Below are 19,293 nucleotides of genomic sequence, written 5' to 3'. Positions count from 1 at the left end.
GCGCGCACAAAGACCCTTTGCCGTACCTCCAATTCTCTGTGAGCTTTTGTCTTTCCTTCTAGTTGTAGAATTTTCACTCAGCCAGCTTTCCTGTGGTTCTGGATGGTGTCCGTTCTGTCTTTTAGTTGTAGTTTTGAAATTGTTGTGCGAGGCAGCAGTTTAGGTGTTTACCTATGCCGCCATCTTGGTTTCTCTCCGAGGATAATTTTTTAAAAAGGTACTCTCAAGTATCTGTTAGTACTTCTCATTTTTTGAGAATTTTGTCAAGTGCTCTGCCAATAGCCTGACACGTGGTTATATATTATCTCATTTAATATACATATAACCTGAAGATGCAACTATCATTATTTCCAGTGTTAAACCATATATTTTCTTCACCATTGTATATCCAATTCCTGGCTGACTTTTTTTTTTTTTTTAATACATATTTTTATTGATTTTAGAGAGGAAGGAAGAGAGAGAGATAGAAACATCAATAGTGAGAGAGAATCATTGATTGGCTGCCTCCTGTTACTCCACACTGGGGATTGAGCCCGCAACCCAGGCATGTACCCTGACCTGGAATCGAACTGTGACCAACCTAGTTCATAGATTGACGTTCAACCACTGAGCCATGCTGGCTGGGCCTAGCTGATTTTCTTAATAAATATTTATTTTATGAATAAATTTAAGACTATTGAGTGAACATTTGGTTTTAAAAGGTTAAATTGTTTGTCTAAAGTGAGTGACCGAGCCAGGATTCAGACCCAGCTCTGTCACTCAACTCCTGGGCTCCTCACTCTCCTGATATGCCTCCTCTATGGATGGATGAAAACCATTATGTTATTCCTACGTGGCACATTAATAAGCATATAAAGCCCTAAGAAATAAAAGATTCATCATGTATCACTATGTGGAGCAGTTGTTGAATAACTAAATATCAGTCAGGAAATGCTTAAAAGTGGAGTTATTTAAAAAATTAATATCAGAGGCACTTGTGGTATGATATGTGTCCAATAAAAAAATGATTCTTCTTGTAGCCAACCTGATTATGTCCTGCCATTAGAAACAAATGAGAATAACTTTTAAATAGCCTTTGATTTCCTTATACTGCAACACCCCACAGCCTTTTTAAGAACAAATTCTTGAATATGATTAAATGTGAAGCAGACACAGCCCTAGCTGGGATGCTCAGGGGTTGGAGCGTTTTCCTGCGGACTGAAGGTGACACATAGAATCCTAAAGGGAAGCTGGGAAAGGGTGGGATGCCAGAAACTAGTGAGGTCAGGTGAAGGGGTTACAGGAATAGCTCCTGAGGGAGAAAGTCTACACGTTGAGACTCCTGTGAGTTCAATCCCAGTGAATTACTTTGATCCCAGAGAAATCACAGTTGAGCAATCCTCCTAGATAATAAAAGCCTTATATGCAAATAGTCCCCTTGACCAGGAGTTCTACTGGAGGGCAGGGCTGGCTGGCCAACCTCCCACGTCCCCTCCCCTTGGCTAGCCAAGCCCCGATTGGCCCCTATGGGGCAGGCCAGCCAGACCCCACCTGTGCATGAATTCGTGCACTGGGCCTCTGATTATAAGAATAATTATAGTTGACATTTATTGAGCATTTACACTTTGTTGGGCATTATTTAAGTCAGTGCCTGGTTTAAACCCCAGATATGTTGGATACAATAGTTCTACTCTATTTGGAAATGTGAAGAGAACACCACAGGCCCCAAATGGCACCACTCCCGCTAAAAGCCCATGATACCAAACCTAGATTTTATACCCGATTTAACTGCAATTTTAGTCTCTCCCAGAAATGTAATCTCAATCAACCAGACTGGATTTTTCCAGTCAAGCACCAGGTAGGTAATCTGTCACATGGACCCTCTCCATCTCATCTCCCCCCGCCCCCCAAAGATACAATCTGCATAGGAAAACCCTTGCTGTTCTTCCTCCTCCAAAGAAGATGGTCTGGGTAAAAATAATCCTTTCTTTGGCTAATAACGCCTCTGACATAGCCTCTCCCTATAAAAAAAACTTTCATTTTGTGCAACCTCTGGGAGTGCCATTTTATTTATTTTATTTTTTAAAAAATATACTTTATTAATTTTTTACAGAGAGGAAGGGAGAGGGATAGAGAGCTAGCAACATTGATGAGAGAGAAACATTGATCACCTGCCTCCCGCACACTCCCCACTGGGGATGTGCCTGCAACCAAGGTACATGCCCTTGACCGGAATCGAACCTGGGACCCTTCAGTCCGCAGACAGATGCTCTATCCACTGAGCCAAACCGGTTAGGGCTGGGAGTGCCATTTTAGTTGCTAGACGGGATGCTGCCTGATTCATGAATCTTTATTTTTAAGATGCCTTTATTGATTTCAGAGAGGAGGGGAGAGGGAGAGAAAGAGAAACACCAATGATAAGAGAGAATCATCAATTGGCTGCCTCCTGCATGCCCCACACAGGGGATCGAGCCCACACCCTGGGCATATGCCCTGACCAGGAATCTAACCGTGACCTCCTGGTTCATAAATCCATGCTCAACCACTGAGCCACGCAGGCCGGGCTGATTTGTGAGTCTTTTAATTAAGCCAATTAAATCTTTAAATTTACTCTGTTGAATTTTGGTTCTTTATCAGCAATAAGAATGAGCCTTGGTAAGTCACTCATTTGGAGTGGGGATTGGAAACTGGCATGCCAGTCCAGAATCTGGACGCAGAGGTAAGGGGCAGGGCCAGGGAGCTGAAGTGGTTCTGGGCTAAGTTCCCAGGGCTGCTGGCTGCCCTCTCTGCTGGACTCTTGGAGGCCCCAAACGTGGGTCCTAGTTTGATGACCCTCTACGTCCCCTGACTGCCTTACCAGTGCCCAAAGTCAGGTGACTTATGGGGACCCTCACTTAGTCCTTCCCTAGCCACACAGGAGAAAGATGTTGGAATTTTTGCATAATTTATTAGGTAACCAAAAGAAAAATTTACAAATGTCTACGAAGACCAATGTCTTACATGACTATTCAGCTGAGAAGTGTTATTGTAAGAACATTTGTCCTAGAGGATCATCCCATGAAGGGTCAGGGTGGAGGCAGCCAGTCATCTTCCTGGCCACTGCACCTCAGATCTGCTGCTGCCAGCCTCCCCATGAAAGTGGTCGCACCTGAGAGCGATGCTGGAAGGAACAGTCCTCCTGAAGTCTGGGTTCCAGTTGTCCATCCCACTGCAGGGCGACAGACAGAGGGAGTCTGCAGGGCGAGCCACAGCTGGGCCTCTAGGCATCAGGCCCTCCACTCCTGGCAGCCTTTCTGGTTCCTGGATCTTAGGTGTGGGGTCCTCCAATCCTGGGGCCTCATTGATCGGCTGCCTCCTGCATGCCCCTTCTGGGGATCAAGCCTGTAACCCTGAGCATGGGGCCCTGATCGGAATCCAACTGTGACCTGGTTCACAGGTCAACATTCAACCACTGAGCCATACTAGCCAATCTGCAGAAGCTTTTTTTAAAAATATTTTTTAAATAAATCTTTATTGCTCAGATTATTACAATTGTTCCTCTTTTTTCCCCCCATAGCTCCCCTCCACCCGGTTCCCACCCCACCTTCTGCTCTTACCTCCCCGCTACTGTCCTCATCCATAGGTGTACGATTTTTGTCCAGTCTCTCCCTGCACCCCCCACACCCCTTTCCCCCTGAGGATTGTCAGTCCACTCCCTTTCTATGCCCCTGATTCTATTATATTCACCAGTTTATTCTGTTCATCAGATTTTTTTTTCACTTGATTCTTAGATTCACTTGTTGATAGATATGTATTTCTGCTTACGTTTTTGGTGGGCAGGGACTTTGTAGCTTACCTCAATTGCTCATTTATAAGGGAAAGAGCTTATGATAATTTCTAGAATGAACAAGAACATAGGTGTTAAAACAAAATACAACTGGAGACCAGACTTGAAAATTCCCCAAACAGCAGAACCAGCTAAGCCATGTAAGTGAAATCTAAGGTAGCTTATTCCGCAGTGTAAGCAAAACTTCACTAGGGTTGTTTTTTAAAAAATGCCTCCGAAAGTCACTTAAAACACTTGTACTGTTGCCCAGCCAGTGTTGCTTAGTGACTGAGTGTTGACCTATGAACCAGGAGGTCACAGTTCAATTCCTGGTCAGGGCACATGCTTGGGTTGCAGGCTTGATTCCCAGTGAGGGTGTCCAGGAGGCAGATTCTCTGTCATTGATGTTTCTAAATCTCTCTGTCCCTTTCCCTTCCTCTATGAAATAAATAAAAATATATTTTCAAAAAACTAAATTGTTTTCCAAAATTAGCATAAGATGACCACTTTTAATGAATCCCCTGTCATTGGGTGGGGGTGGGGGGGACCAAATGCTATAACTAACTATAAAGATTAATTAGCCTCAGTGTTTTTACTATATAAGCTATCCTATAACAACATAGCTCTGGGCTCCATAATACTATTGGTTTGACAATTCTGTTTGTGAACTGTTCATCTATACACAATAAACTCTTACTAAAGACAATTATATTGATCTGGTTTTATTTTTAGCGGTTTCTGGATTTTGACGGGCCACCTGCCACCTTTACATTGGATTGGCCATAAGAATTGAAATCTGGACTCTGCAGTTGTGTTGCACAAAACATTCATTGTGAGGAGAAATTTACAAAAGCTTTGATTTGAGTCAAAGAAAAGGAGTGTTGGAAATGATGAATATTGCTCATTTAAAATGAATTAATATATATGACTAACAACATATTGTTATGTTTAAATTAGTTCCATTTAAAAATGTCTATTTAGACCCTAGCAGAGGGTCTAAATAGACATTTTTCCAAAGCAGACATACAAATAGCCAACAGGCACATGAAAAGGTGCTCAACATCACTAATCATCAGGGAAAAGCAAATCCAAACCACAATGAGCTATCACCTCACATTGGTTAAGATGGCAATCACCAAGAAGACAAGAGGTAAGTGCTGGCGAGGATGTGGAGACAAGAGAAACCTGTGCACTGTTGATAGGAATGTATATTGGTATAGCCACCATGGAGAACAAAAATAGAGGTTCCTCAAGAAATTACAAATAAAACCATGACTTGATCCAGCAATCCCACTTCTGGGTATTTGTCTGAAGAAAACAAAAATACTAACTAGAAAAGATATCTTCACCCCATTTTCACTGCAGCATTATTCACAATAGCCAAAATATGGAAACAACCTGTGTCCATCGACAGATGAATGTGTTAGGGGCAGAAATAGAATAATTGGGACTAGCTATAATTATAAGAAATATTCATCATGCTGTTAACCATGATTGTTCTGATTAGAGAAGGCACATTTTACTCTGGCTGAGAGCTGTACTCTCCGGGGCATAGGAGTTACCCTGGGAATTCAGTCAGTCCATTCTTCTTTTCCGAGAATGGCCCATCATCACGGAAAGATTAACAACTTTGTTGCTGAAAGAATCTGGTACCAGAGGCACTCCATTGTTGCGACCCCTCAGCCCACATTGCCTGTAACCTGTAACCATTATGCCTTGCCTACTTCCCTGTGGCTGCAATTCCTACTTTCCCATGTAATCTTTGTCCTATGCATTATAAACAGCTGGCTTATGGGGTGAGGTAGAGCAGATCTTTGTGGATGACCTGCTGCTCTCCCATACTGCCGGCATTATTGGAATAAACATTCGCATATGATTCAACCCTGTCTCTGCTTAATTGGCTCAAGTAGTTGACAGGCAATCTGGACCCATTGGTTGTCGGGTTTCAAATAGATGAAAGAAGATGTGGTATATACAAACAATGGAATATTATTCAGCCATAGAGAGAAGGAATTCCTATCATTTACAACAACATGAATGAAACATAAGGGCATTTTGCTAAGTGAAATAAACCAGACAGAGAAAGACAAATACTGTGCGGTCTCACACGTGAAATCTTTAGAAAAGAGTTTAAAAAGTCAAACTCGTAGAAATAGAACAGAAAAAGTGGTTGCCAGGGGATGGGGAGTGGGGAAAATAGAGGTTACTAAAAGGGTACAAACTTTCAGCTACAAGATTAATAAGGTCTGAGGATGTAAAGTAAAACGTGGTGACTGTAGTTGATAACTCTGTATTTTATAAATGAAATTTGCTAAGAGAGTGGAACTTAAATGTTCTCACCATAAAAAAGATAGAACCTTTCCCAACTTCCACTAGGCCTTTCAGCTTATAGAATTTTGTCTTAGAATTCAGGACAAGAAAATATCTCCTTCTTCTCTTTCTCTTATTCTTCCTTCTCCTTCTTCTATTTCACCCTTATTGAGGTATAATTGTTAGAAAATTCATAAGTTTCAACCACTTTTTAAAACTATGGGTATTTTTTAAAAATATATTTTATTGATATTTTACAGAGAGGAAGGGAGAGGGATAGAGAGCTAGAAACATCAATGAGAGAGAAACATTGATCAGCTGCCTCCTGCACACCTCCCACTGGGGATGTGCCCGCAACCAAGGTACATGCCCTTGACTGGAATCGAACCCAGGACCCTTCAGTCCGCAGGCCGACGCTCTATCCACTGAGCCAAACCGGTTTCGGCAAAACTACGGGTATTTTAATAAACTGCAGATACACTCCCCATCAGGTGCTACAGACATGGAAACACACTGCCCAGAACACCCCTGGGAGTCACCATCTTTCAGCCCCACTGAGGCAGCTGTTGTATGATTACTGATGTCAAATTGGACTCAGCCTCTTTCTTCAAAATGCTTTGACTCCAAGTAAATTGAGAAAGAATGAAGACACAAGCCAGCTGCACGCACTATCTGTCTGCTGTGTTCCAGACAATCCAGGGTGCAGACTGTTGAGTAAAATTTAATGAAAACATATCCACACCTCAGTACTATCCACACACCTCTCTATCAGGGGACCTAGAGATACCAGGGAGAACCCTTGTCTGAAAATATGAAGACTTAAGTTTCTTGCTCTGAATCTATCACTAAATTGCTGTGTGAGCTTAAGTAAACCACTTAATGGCAATGGCAATAACTTTTTCTCAGTTGTAAAGAGGGTGGAGCTTGGGTTAAGATGTTCTCTAATCCCATGAGATTATTATTCCTTCTCTTGTCCCTTGAGATTATTTTTATTTGTCCACATCTATCCATTTACAGAAACAAGAGTGATGTGATTTTTGTTTTCACCTGTTCACTTTATTGTATACAGGCTGACCAGAAGTGAGTGAAAGAGGCTGCTTGCCAGGAGGTGAATGAGAATGGTAATGAAATGAGTCTGTTCACTCCCAGGCATCTCCAAACAGCCGTTGTTTCTTGCCAAAACCGGTTTGGCTCAGTGGATAGAGCGTCGGCCTGCGGACTGAAAGGTCCCAGGTTCGATTCCGGTCAAGGGCATGTAACTTGGTTGCGGGCACATCCCCAGTGGGAGGTGTGCAGGAGGCAGCTGATCGATGTTTCTCTCTCATCGATGTTTCTGACTATCTATCCCTCTTCCTTCCTCTCTGTAAAAAAATAAATAAAATATTAAAAAAAAAAAAAAAAAAAAAAAAAAAAAAGAAATGAGTCTGGGTTTCAAATGCCAAACGGGCAGCCCAAAACTCCTGGATTGATTTGAAATACCAGTAATATCGATTGGTAGGTTAATTGAGAGGGTGGGACTAGATCTCAAAACCTGGCCTATTGTTATGTAAAACAGAAGGGATTAACTGACTCATTTCCCCTTCTCTTCAAGTAACTATTGTGGATTTCCTAGAACAGTTCTCAAAGGAATACACCTTATATTATGACCTGGGCCACATACATACATACATACATACATACATACCTGACTCAATACTTACCCTTACAACATTATGTTCTTTTCTATTCTATTATGTTTTGGTTTCTTTGTTGTTGTTGTTGTTTTAAGAATGAAATACAGGGTTTATTTGGGTGTGGGGTGGAGTGGGGTGTGGAAGGAGGCAGCCGGGGTCTAAAGATACTTGGGATTTGAGCGAAGCATAGGCTGACCGTGGGCAGGGGTGGATTTGTAGACGGCCTGAATGAGACTTCTAACACACAGTCCTAACAGTAGAAACCTAAGGAACAACTGTGAAAATGCTAACTTTCACACAGAAAGTAAGTCTAGAGCTAGACCAAAAGAGGAGGGTCTAGCTCAGTGGTTTTCAACAGAGAAGCAGTATGACCTCTACAAACAGATCGGGGGGAAGGGAGGTCTGAGTTCTGGGGAGACGTGGCCACCAGAAGGCAGCACCAGGGGTGCTGCATGCTCAGTGAATGACTGTCCTGTCTCAAATACCAGGGGCACCCCCGTAATCTACCTGGGACCAAGCAAGGCTGGGAGGGGCACCCTTCCCCTCTGCTACCTCTCTAGTTGGTGCTGATGGCTTGCCAAGAAGTTAAGTATGGCTGTGGGGACTTGAGGAGCTAGGAGCCTCTCAGGAGACCTGCACGCAGCTGCTGCTCGGATCCTTTTCCGCTCAGGCTGATGGGCTGCGGCTAATTTATGCTGAGGACATCCCTCTGGATCTCGTGGCTTAACTGGGTCTGTAAATCACTCAGCTTCTTCTTCAACCCAGAGAGGGCTGAGAGGACGCTGGTGTCAGGGCGCAGAGAGCCACAGGACTCTGCGTGGTAGTAAAACCTCTCCGGCTTGCCGTTGGGGTCGTAGGTAGGCCTGGGACTCATCTTCATCCAGCTCTGAGTACTCACTCTTTGGCCACTCCTCTGGCTTGGGGTACACTGTGTGCCTCAGGGCATTGTCGGGATCATATTCAAAAGCCACCCCTGCAGTCGGGTTCCACTGAGGATGTTCCTTGCCAAAGCCCTTTGGGGCATAGGCGCGCAGTCTCAGCTCCTGGCCCTTTCGCAGTTTGACAATGAGGATGTCCGTCCTGGTCTACGTAGTCATTGGGGTCGTTATCTCGGTTCCGGGATGTCACTGGAATGACCAGGGGCTACTGGAGATAAAGTCTCTGAGACGTGACGTCATGAGTCTGGTCTTCGTGGCACCGCATGTCCACAGTGAACTCCACGGAGCTCTGGGGGCAGAACTCACGCGTGCAGCCCCGGAGTACTGCAGCTTGCCCACAGTGTCATTGCGAGTGAGGGGATTAATCCAAGCCTGTGAGGGCTGAGGCAGTGGGTTCCATATGAGCCCAGTCAATGGCTATTATGGGCACCTCGGTGATGAAGACCCTTTGAATAGAATTGGCCACCGCTAGGTCCGTATTTTCGATGATGAACTTGACATTCTCGTAGGTGAGCTCCCTGATCCACACGGTGGGCTGGTTGGTATACATACGGCATCGCGCTCAGCTGCCCCGCTGGCCCGCCGGCGTCAGCTGTTTTGGTTTTTTAATTCTTGGCTTTCATCAGCATGTTTTAAAGCTTTGTCTTGGGGTAGAGGGCGTGTTGGCTAGCAGCTGTCTCCTTCTTAGAGCTGGGTTGCAGATTTGAGAACAGATGTTTGCTATTCGCTCCATAACGTCCTAGGCAGGATGCCAGTGGGGGTTGTCCTGCTGTGGGTCTTTGAACTGATGGCCCATCTGTCCTGGATCTTGACAGGAGTGGGCGTAGAAGTGGGAATGCAGAGAGAAAGCTCATTAAACATGACCTTGTTCTGGGATTCAGAATGTGGCACTGAGTTACCCTGTTGGAGAGGTTATTCTTTTTTTTTTTTTTTAATATATACATATATATTTTAAAAATATTTTTATTGATTTCAGAGAGGAAGGGAGAGGGAGAGAGAGATAGAAACATCAATGATGAGAGAGAATCCTTGATCAGCTGCCTGCGGCTCAAGGGGTTCTGGGGATCAAGCCCACAACCCAGGCATGTGCTCTGATCTGGAACCTTGTGGTTCTTGGGTTGACGCTCAACGGCTGACCCGCCAGGCTGGAGACTTTATTCTTTAAAGAAAATTTGTATCTTTGATTCAAGAGTTTCTAAAAATAAATAATTAAACAAGGTTAGAAATGCAGGTATCTCCTGTTGTACACAATAATCTGTTATTGAAGAAAAAAACCAAAACACCAGTTGTTCTGCATGAAAATGATAAACTGGAGCCTGCTTCTCATTTTATTTCCGATAGGAAAAATTATACTTTGTCAAACCCAAACCCTCAACTGATTTTTTAAACAGGTAAGCAAAGTGTGGTAATACACTGTATATATATAATTTTTTAAAATCCAAACTATCTTGTTAGGTGTAAAATGCTTAATAGATCGTTTCTTTATCACAAAATAATTAATCACAATAAAAACAACAGCTTTCGCGCAGTGGAAGGCCACTGAGCAAGATGGCTTTAATGTCCTCAGCTTGGCTAACCATAGACAGGCTTCTCTCTGACTTTAGACCCCTGAACTCCCTTCTTTTAGAGTATTAGCTTTAGGAAAGATAGTTATACATTCTTTCTCTGTCCCTTTGAGATGTAAATATTTTTAAATGCCTCTTGAGAGTTTTACAACTCAGGAAGGTCTTTCTCAAGAACCTGGGAATCATCTCTCTGACATGTGTCTGAGCAAGGGAGCACCCTCAAAAGGAGTCACTCATACACGTGAGTGTCTTTCCACAATGCCAGGTGTATTAGGGGAGACCTCCGCAATAAGCCAGTAGAGTCACATGCACATTACATACAGAGAGGGGGAGTTTACATGATGGAAGTGAGCAGGGCAAATGTTCAGTGCAATGCCCTGGTCACTGGCAGTGGCCTCAGGTCTCCGGAGAGGCAGGCGTCCATCTGAAGCCAGGCGGCTGTAGTGGCAGCACGTGTCTGCTGGAGTGGAAGTCCAGCAGGGTTCTGGATGTGACCTGTGGTACAGCAAGCACCAGCGTTGGGTGGTCGGAGCTCTCAGTTATCATTGCCCACTGAGGGTGGAGGTCCCCACTCATATCTGTGTCCAGGTAAAGTCCTTACCCGAGTGTCCACACTTGTGGTTTTGGGCATTCTGACCCCCTTCCTAGGGCATTCCTGTGACATCCCAGCCTTTATATATATTGTTTATTGATTTCAGAGAGGAAGGGAGAGGGAGAGAGAGATAGAAACATCAACAATGAGAAAGAATCATTGATCAGCTGCCTCCTGCACGCCCCACACTGGGAGTGAGTCTGCAACCCGGGCATGTGCCCTGACTGGGAATCACACCATGACCTCCTGGTTCATAGAACCTCGATGTTCAACCACTGAGCCATGCCGGCTGGGTTCTACTTTTCTTCTTATAAGGATACCAGTCATACTGGAACAAGGGACCACAATACTTGAGTATATCCTTGAAACAGGAATTTTAGGGGTAAAATAGGACAGGTTTAGGAAATTTCAGAAATTAAGGGGACCATGGAAGAAGCACAGGGCTGCAGAGCAGCAAAAGGTATATTTCCATAGAACAGGGAAGCTAAAAGGTTGCAACAGATATGTCTCCATAGAATGAAAGAGCTGGAAACAGCAAAAGGTCTATATTTACAAAATAAAGGGAAGGAAGCCCTTCATCCAGAAGAAGAAACCTCAAAGGGAACAGGAAAACAATAAGAAAGGGGGGGAGAGGGGGGAGAACCTCACATGTCCCATGTGAGATTCGACCTTTGAGCTCAGAAGTTACATAGTAACCAGTCTAAGGGAAAAGTGACCAGAGAGGATATCAAGGCACCAAGATCTACAGCCTTTACTAGTATAAACCATGGAAACAGGGACTCAGTGGGACTCTTCCCCCTCCCCACGTGGGAGTCCGTACTTGTTCTTCAGTAAATTTCCACCTTTACTATACCACCTTCCATCTGTGGATTCATTCTTTGATTCCCATGGTCAAAGAACCCGGGAACTAGTCTGCCCAGGGGAACACCATGTGTTCCAGTCCAAGAAATTTCGCTTCAACCTCATCTTAACTTACACAGTGTCTCTTTTTTGGTGGGGGGTGAGTGGGGTGGAGCACAGTGCAACCCACAACTGACTCTGAAGAAATATCACTAGCATTTGAGATGAAAGACTTTGCCTGCATATCCTTTTGTTAAAAATATTGTATTACGTTGAAAATGTAAATAGAAGATTTTATATAATGTAAATGGTGGTTGCAAATATTATATTGAGAAAGACATGTTTTATGAAGTTTGGCTATTGAACATGAAACATTATTTCTTTCTGGACAAGGTTTGCCTGGGAGGTATTGTGCAAGGTATGTAGTAATCTGTCTGTCTGGACGGTATGCTGAGGTTTGCTGAAGCTTCTTTGAGGGGGAATCAATACATGTATCAAAGACAAAACTAGACAAGTAAAGCGATTAACTATATTGAGGCTATTGTGATAAGGAGAGTATCCAGAGTGCCTCAGAAGGTTAATTTTGTCTTAGACTTACAGAGACAAGGCTATATAGGCTATTGGTGGGGGTGATTTATAGTTGCTTTGTTCTGTCATCAGAAGTCTCAGTCAGGTAGCTGAACAGAAAGTGTGTTTCTCTGTTAGTGAGTTCAGGGGAACAAATCGGTCTAACTTTCGATAATTCTATCTAATAAAAGAGTAATATGCAAATTGACCGTCACTCCAACACACAAGATGGCCACCCCCATGTGGTCAAAGATGGCCACCCCCATGTGGACATAAGATGGCTGCCACAAGATGGCCGGCAGGGGAGGGCAGTTGTGGGTGATCAGGCAAGCAGGGGAGGGACCAGGCCTGCAAGGGAGGGCAGTTGGGGGCAATCAGGCCTGCAGGGGAGGGCAGTTAGGGGTGACCGGGCCATCAGGGGAGGGCAGTTGGGGGCAACCAGGCCTGCAGGGGAGGACAGTTAGGGGCAACCAGACTGGTAGGGGAAGGCAGTTGGGGGTGACCAGGCCTGCAGGGGAGGATAGTTAGGGGCATCCAGGCTGGCAGGGGAGGGCAGTTGGGGGTGACAAGGCCTGCAGGGGAGGACAGTTAGGGGCGACCAGGCTGGCAAGGGAAGGCAGTTAGGGGTTACCGGGCCATCAAGGGAGGGCAGTTGGGGGCAACCAGGCCTGCAGGGGAGGACAGTTAGGGGCAACCAGGCTGGTAGGGGAGGGCAGTTGGGGGTGACCAGGCCTGCAGGGGAGGATAGTTAGGGGCATCCAGGCTGGCAGGGGAGGGCAGTTGGGGGTGACCAGGCCTGCAGGGGAGGACAGTTAGGGGCAACCAGGCTGGCAAGGGAAGGCAGTTAGGGGCAATCGGGCCGGCAGGGGAGCAGTTAGGCATCAATCAGGCTGGCAGGGCATTGGTTAGGGCCGTGGTCAGCAAACTGTTGCTCGTGAGCCACATGCTGCTCTTTGGCCCCTTGAGTGTGGCTCTTCCACAAAATACCACGGCCTGGGCAAGTCTATTTTGAAGAAGTGGCATTAGAAGAAGTTTAAGTTTAAAAAATTTGGCTCTCAAAAGAAATTTCAATCGTTGTACTGTTGATAGTTGGCTCTGTTGACTAATGAGTTTGCCGACCACTGGGTTAGGGGGTGATCAGGCTGGCAGGCAGAAGTGGTTAGGGGCAACCAGGCAGGCAGGCAGGCGAGTGGTTGGGAGCCAGAAGTCCTGGATTGTGAGAGGGATGTCCAACTGCCCATTTAGGCCCGATCCCAATTGGGTCCCAGATTGGAGAGGGTGCAGGCTGGGCTGAGGGACATCCCCCCCCCCCCCGCACAAATTTCGTGCACCGGGCCTCTAGTCAATTATAACAAAAAATGGGAAGGTGGAGGATCTGTGATCTTATCAGCAGATTTGTCACAAGTAAACAGAGGTGTCAGCCCTGAGAATAATGGGTGTCATGAGAGGGTGGACTGTGAGTTCTAAGTCTTATAGGGAAGGGTATTTCTTTGAGTAAGCCATTTCTTACAGCACAAAGGATTTCTGGAAACAAAAAGTTGCGGAGGTGTTCTTTATCATCGCTGCTCTCCAGAAGCGCAGGGCTCAGGTGCAGTTCAGCACTGTCAGTGGGCAAGAGGAAGAAGGATCTGTGTACAGTGGGGTGCATGCTGTCCTCCCCAGCTAGTTACAGTTACTCTTTTTAGAGATGGTTTATTCATCTCTGAAACATGGATCCCACAGTTGTGGGACACCGCTGCCCCCAAGTGGTGGTACCTATGTAGTGACTGCCAAACCTCAGACTGGAAAAGAAACTACATCTTTTTTCAGACTCCTGTAGGCTGTGTGTACCCTCGGAGTGTGCAAGAAAAGCCGCTGGGATGCAGGCAGAAAATAACAAAATTCCTACTTCATTTTATTTTTATTGAAAAATGCAAGCAAGAATTTAAACTTTACTGATATTTATCATACTGCCAGTTTGCACTGGGTTCTTTACTCTGAATCTGCCACACACCACCTGCTCAGAGAAGAGTAGAAGCTTCACACGCTGGCAGAGTTCCTCTCTGGACCTCTTCAGAGTGTAGTAACATATTGCAGATCGTGGGTGATTCGTTAAATGCAGGTAATATTACCTAGTTTCAACTAAACCTACCTTTACACAGTGGACAGGAGGCATTAGAGGACTCCTACAGAGAAACTGCTGGTTTAGAAAATAACCCTAATAGGGCATGAACCAGCAAACAGGAAACCATGCATCATTGACAAGTATTCTTACAGTAGAAGTTTTTTTTATCAACTCCTTGACAGGAAAACACACACACACACACACACACACACAAATCTAACTTATTGTACCAGAGGTTGGTCAAAACATTCAAAATTGTCAACACTGTTTTGCCATGACCTTCGTGGCGGGGTTCAGGATCTGAAGGAGGGGCTGACACACAAATGAAAATGCTATACAAGAAATATGAATTTAGAAGGCATTGGGAGCCAGGTGGAGCCTCTTTCTTGAAGTGACACCCCGACTTCTGGCCTGGTCTGCTATTTATTTACTTGAATACACATTTGCCCTTTAGCAATGCATACAGGCATATATATCAAAAGTAAAGTTTGGTAAACAGTAAAAGGATTATCAGGTTAGGGAATTGCCTTGAGCCACCACTATCTCAACAATCGGGTGCTTAGTGTCAGCCCTGTTAATGCCCAAGGTCCATTGGCCTTCCGCGTTCCTTGGTGCACTGACAGTATTGGCAAGCAGTGGCTTCCCGCACTGTTTGAAATATGGATTCCCTTTAATTATTGTCAATATAAGCCTCACCCCAATTGCTGTGTAGGAAGAGGTTTCATGAGATAACTGTTTTGGTTATTGCAGCCACTTGCCCACTAATATTTGCAATAAATTGAACTTAGATCCAGTTCTTTACATCACTATTTCATAGTTTTAACTCAGCCTTCTCAAAATTCATGAAATACAGCACATACAATCCCTGGTCCTCTCCCTGTTATAGTGGGACAGACCTGTGACCAGCATCTATGTACAGGTATGAGATATGTTAAAGATTAATTTTCAAAAAGGTGAACTCATGACTTTCTGGCAAATATAAGATGATCATGTGTCAAAGATGTTACTTAACTCATTGATTAGGTAAATTAATGAACCAGTGAAGATGTTATGACCGATTCAATGCTTTAAGAAGCAAGGTTATTTATTGAATAAGACTTATAGGATGTACTACTGATTAATATCCAGTTAGCCACACTTTAAAAAAAATATATAGAACACTTCATAAATTTTCATGTCATCCTTGTGCAGGGCTGTGCTAATCTTCTCTGTATCGTTCCAATTTTAGTATATGTGCTGCCAAAGCGAGCACTAGCCACACATCTTTGTAGGAAAGTTATTTGCATCTCTGCCAGATTCTGTTCACCAACAAGTTATCTGCATCTCTTCCAGTCAAAAATCTCTGAAACCCGACAACCAGTGGGTCCGGGCTGCCTATCACTACTTGAGCCAATTAAGCAGAGACAGTGTTGAATCATATATAAGTGTTTATTCCAATACTGCCAGCAGGATGGGAGAGCAGCAGGTCATCCACAAAAATCTGCTCTACCCTACCCCATAAACCAGCTGCTTATATTGGATAGAAGGACAAAGATTACATGGGAAAGTAAGATTACAGGCCTGGGGAAGCAGGCAAGGTACAAAGGTTACAGGTTACAGGTAATGTGGGCTGGGGGTCGTAAAGGGTGGGCAAAGGGCAGGTGCCTCTGGGACTAGATGGTTTCAGCCACAAGGTTGTAAATCTTTCCATAATGATGGGCAGTTCTCGGAAAAGGAGGATGGACTGCATTCCGATGTTGGCTCCCATGTCCCGGGGTGAACAACTCAGCCAGGTTAGAATGTGCTTTCTCTAATCAGAACAGAACAATCACGGTTAACAGAGCAGGATTAGTATTTCTTATAACAATCGCTAGTCCCCGCTATTCTATTTCTGCCCCTAACATTACTAGAGGGAGAAATTTGAATTGACTTTGGTTTTAGGAATACTACTTCAATGGGCCTTTTGATTACGGAAAAGTAAAACCAGAGTCCCATTTTGGAATAGAAATGTCTCAGGCCATGGGTAGATAGGCTATTTTGCTCAGTATTGTAAAATGTTGTCTCCTCATGTACTTGCTTTCAGTAAAAATATGTTGTAAGAACCTTTTTACAATGCACCTCTTGATAACATTATTTTCAAAAAATCAATATAATGCTCAAAATGGAACATATGGAAGTGGTAAAAAATTAATTATAAAAATATAGTTAATATGTAAATGTTTGGCATGATCAGATTAGAAGGGATAATGAATAGTGAGCTGGTTGGGCCTCTATGTAGGCTAATGAGTGTGATGGTCACCAGCGCATACGGAAACAGTTACCATATACTGTCACCAGACGGGACTGGGGCCTGCCGGTAGCATGTGGTTTCACAATGTAAGTCCAGGTGACTTTGAGAGTACGTTTATTAAAGCTGGGGACTGTGAAACAAAGAAAGGATTTAGGCTAGAAGAAGCAACAGGAGAGAGCCTAGGTGGTACTCTGCTTGGCTCTCTAGAAATGCCGCAGGAAAGAAGTGAGCCAAGGAAGGGCTGCTTTAGCTCACTGGGAAGTCAGAGAAAAGGGCGCCTTGGAGACAGGTTCAGGGAGTTAGCCCAGGACCAGCTGCCACTGTTCATTGCTCCCCTGATTGCAAGTCTTGTGGGGACCCTTAGAGTTTAGGAGAAAGTAAAAAGTTCACAGGTGTAATCCAGAGTGCGCCCCCCCCCCCGCCACCGCCCTTTTGTCTTGAGGGTTTTATCTCTCTTCTGCAGGTGAGAATCATCTTAGGGGGGTGTTTCAGCAGAATATTCATCAGTTTACCAAGTGCATTTTTAATACACTGATGCATCAGAATGAGCACATAGGGGAGTGCGGGATCATTTTCTGGCCAGCTTCACTGCTTTACTTTCATCTTGGGTCTATCTGGCTCTAATTGTTTTTTTGTTGTTTCCCTGACTTCATCCGTCCTTGGGTTTGGCTGGTACAAGTGGCTTTAATTGGGTCTCTGTCCTCTATTTTCCTGACCAGGGTTATTTAAGTGATTTATTCTCTGGTTAGGGGGAGAGATATAAACCATTTGCTCTTGAGTGTCCTTGGTTAGGGAAGATAAGGTCTTGGGATTCACTAGCTGGCTGTAAGTAGTTCAGATTGTTTGACCTTGTTTAATTATCTTGTCTCAGTTTCCCATTCCACTTGCCCAGGAATTTTCCTAGCTTCTTACAATTCTGTCTCAATATCACCAACTCAAATACCATAACCTACCATATCTGAAGTTGCCTTCAGAGAAAGGATTTTCCAAATGGTGAATAACTAAATAAAATCCTGAGCCAGGTAAAGCACAATCTTTTCCAGACTTGCACAGTGGATGCATTCCTGGAAAATTTAGTGTCTAGTAAAAACATGCAAAAATATTTTGCTTATATGTGAAACTTAAGCTCAGATAATTTTAAACAGGTGTTTAAGCTTCATAAATGAGTGGAGGGACATAAAGTTCATGCTGGCTGAGGGACAATGTTGCATTGTCAGACTCTTTTACACATCTAGTGTCCCGGATCCCCACCTACTAAATGACAGTAGTGCTCATACTGAGAAGGCAAACCCCTATTTTGTAAAAACTGCTGTTTGGAATTCTCTGCTGTTTTTCTTAGACGGCCTCTTATTCTAAAAAAATAACTTTGCTTTCTAGCCTGCTTTAGCCTGCTTGAATAATGAGGACCATAAACTTAGCTGTCCAACCTGATAGGCCAGAGACTAGATATGCCCATAATTTTAGCTGTCTGACCTTGTAGGCCAGAGACTAGATATGCCCATAATTTTCAGAACTGTGTTTGTTTTCAAAGACAGCAGCGAGATAACCACTAATTGCACAGAGGGCTGGCTCCTTAATAAAAGGGAATTTCTGCTTGTAGCTTTGCTTAGAATTTGAATTCATTTTCTCTAAGCCCACCGCGGTGAATAAAGTGTGACTCCAAACTCTCCTGCATTGTTTGATTATTCCGGTTTTCTGTAACAATACAAATCCCTTCACTTCAGAATCCTCGTCCTTGGGATAGTCAAAAAGACTTTCAAAAATTTCCCTCTAGAGGGCAGTATAATTCCTATGGAGAATCACAGAACTAAGAGGATCTGCCACAAATCAAATCTGTCCTTGCCTGTGGGGTTAGGGTAGGGCAGCATTATTTTGTTGCCTGGGAGGCTGGCTTGGGGTTGGAGTGAGTGGTAGGAACAAAGGAATGTTTTTTCTTGTTAGCCCTCAGGGAAGTCTGGAGAGCTGAGGCACTTAAGAAATGACTGAGGTAACATTTGACACCTTTCTCATACATTCTAAGTTTTCTTTCATTAATTTTCCCAGCATAGAGAGCTAGAATAAAAATCCCCTCCCTGAGACTTTGCTGAAATATCTCAAACAAGCAGCAGCTGGTGTCAACATGCCCAAAACTTATCAATAAAAGGCCCAGGATCTGGCACTAGCACCAGCCTGCTTTGCTTCTCAGCTGGGTCTCACCTGGGCACTTCCAAACCCAATACAAGAAGCAGCCATCTGCAAATCTCTCAGTAGCTTCTGCTGGCTGGCCCCAAGTAGTGGCTGACTTTGCACTTTCCAGGAGGCCCCAGAGCCAGTGCACCTGGTGGACATTTCAGACCATACTAGATTACAACTCTACACATCCACAAGTGACACTCCAGGGGCAGACTCAGTAAGCACCAAAGGCCCACTGAAGGAAGTCCTGCTCCATATGAGGTATCTCCTGCACAGTAGCTCTTCCACTATAGTTACAGCTAGTCCTCACAGCCAGTTGACCTAGAGATTAATTCCTCTCAGTGATGCCAATCAAGGCTCAACTACAACAAGACTGTGCACACCGCCCACACAGGGGTGCATGTAGAGTGCCCAGCTCAGGTGACAGGGGAGGCTGAGCCAATGGGCCCTATAGGACACCTACTACACAAGGCCACTCT

At 44.4% G+C, this 19,293-nt stretch overlaps 1 pseudogene across 1 annotated transcript; it reads right to left on the bottom strand.

Moving 5' to 3' along the window:
* Nucleotides 1–8,452: 8,452 nt before the first annotated feature.
* Nucleotides 8,453–9,255, bottom strand: LOC308244272 (DNA-directed RNA polymerase II subunit RPB3-like; annotated as a pseudogene). The gene has a single exon. The product of its transcript is annotated as a DNA-directed RNA polymerase II subunit RPB3-like (transcript).
* Between the last annotated feature and the right edge of the window lie 10,038 nt (nucleotides 9,256–19,293).

Source organism: Plecotus auritus (assembly GCF_963455305.1).
Source record: "Plecotus auritus genome assembly, chromosome: 3".
In the NCBI taxonomy this organism is placed as follows: Eukaryota; Metazoa; Chordata; class Mammalia; order Chiroptera; family Vespertilionidae; genus Plecotus; species Plecotus auritus.
Note: the sequence above shows the minus strand (reverse complement) of the source record. Positions and strands in the feature narration are given on the sequence as shown.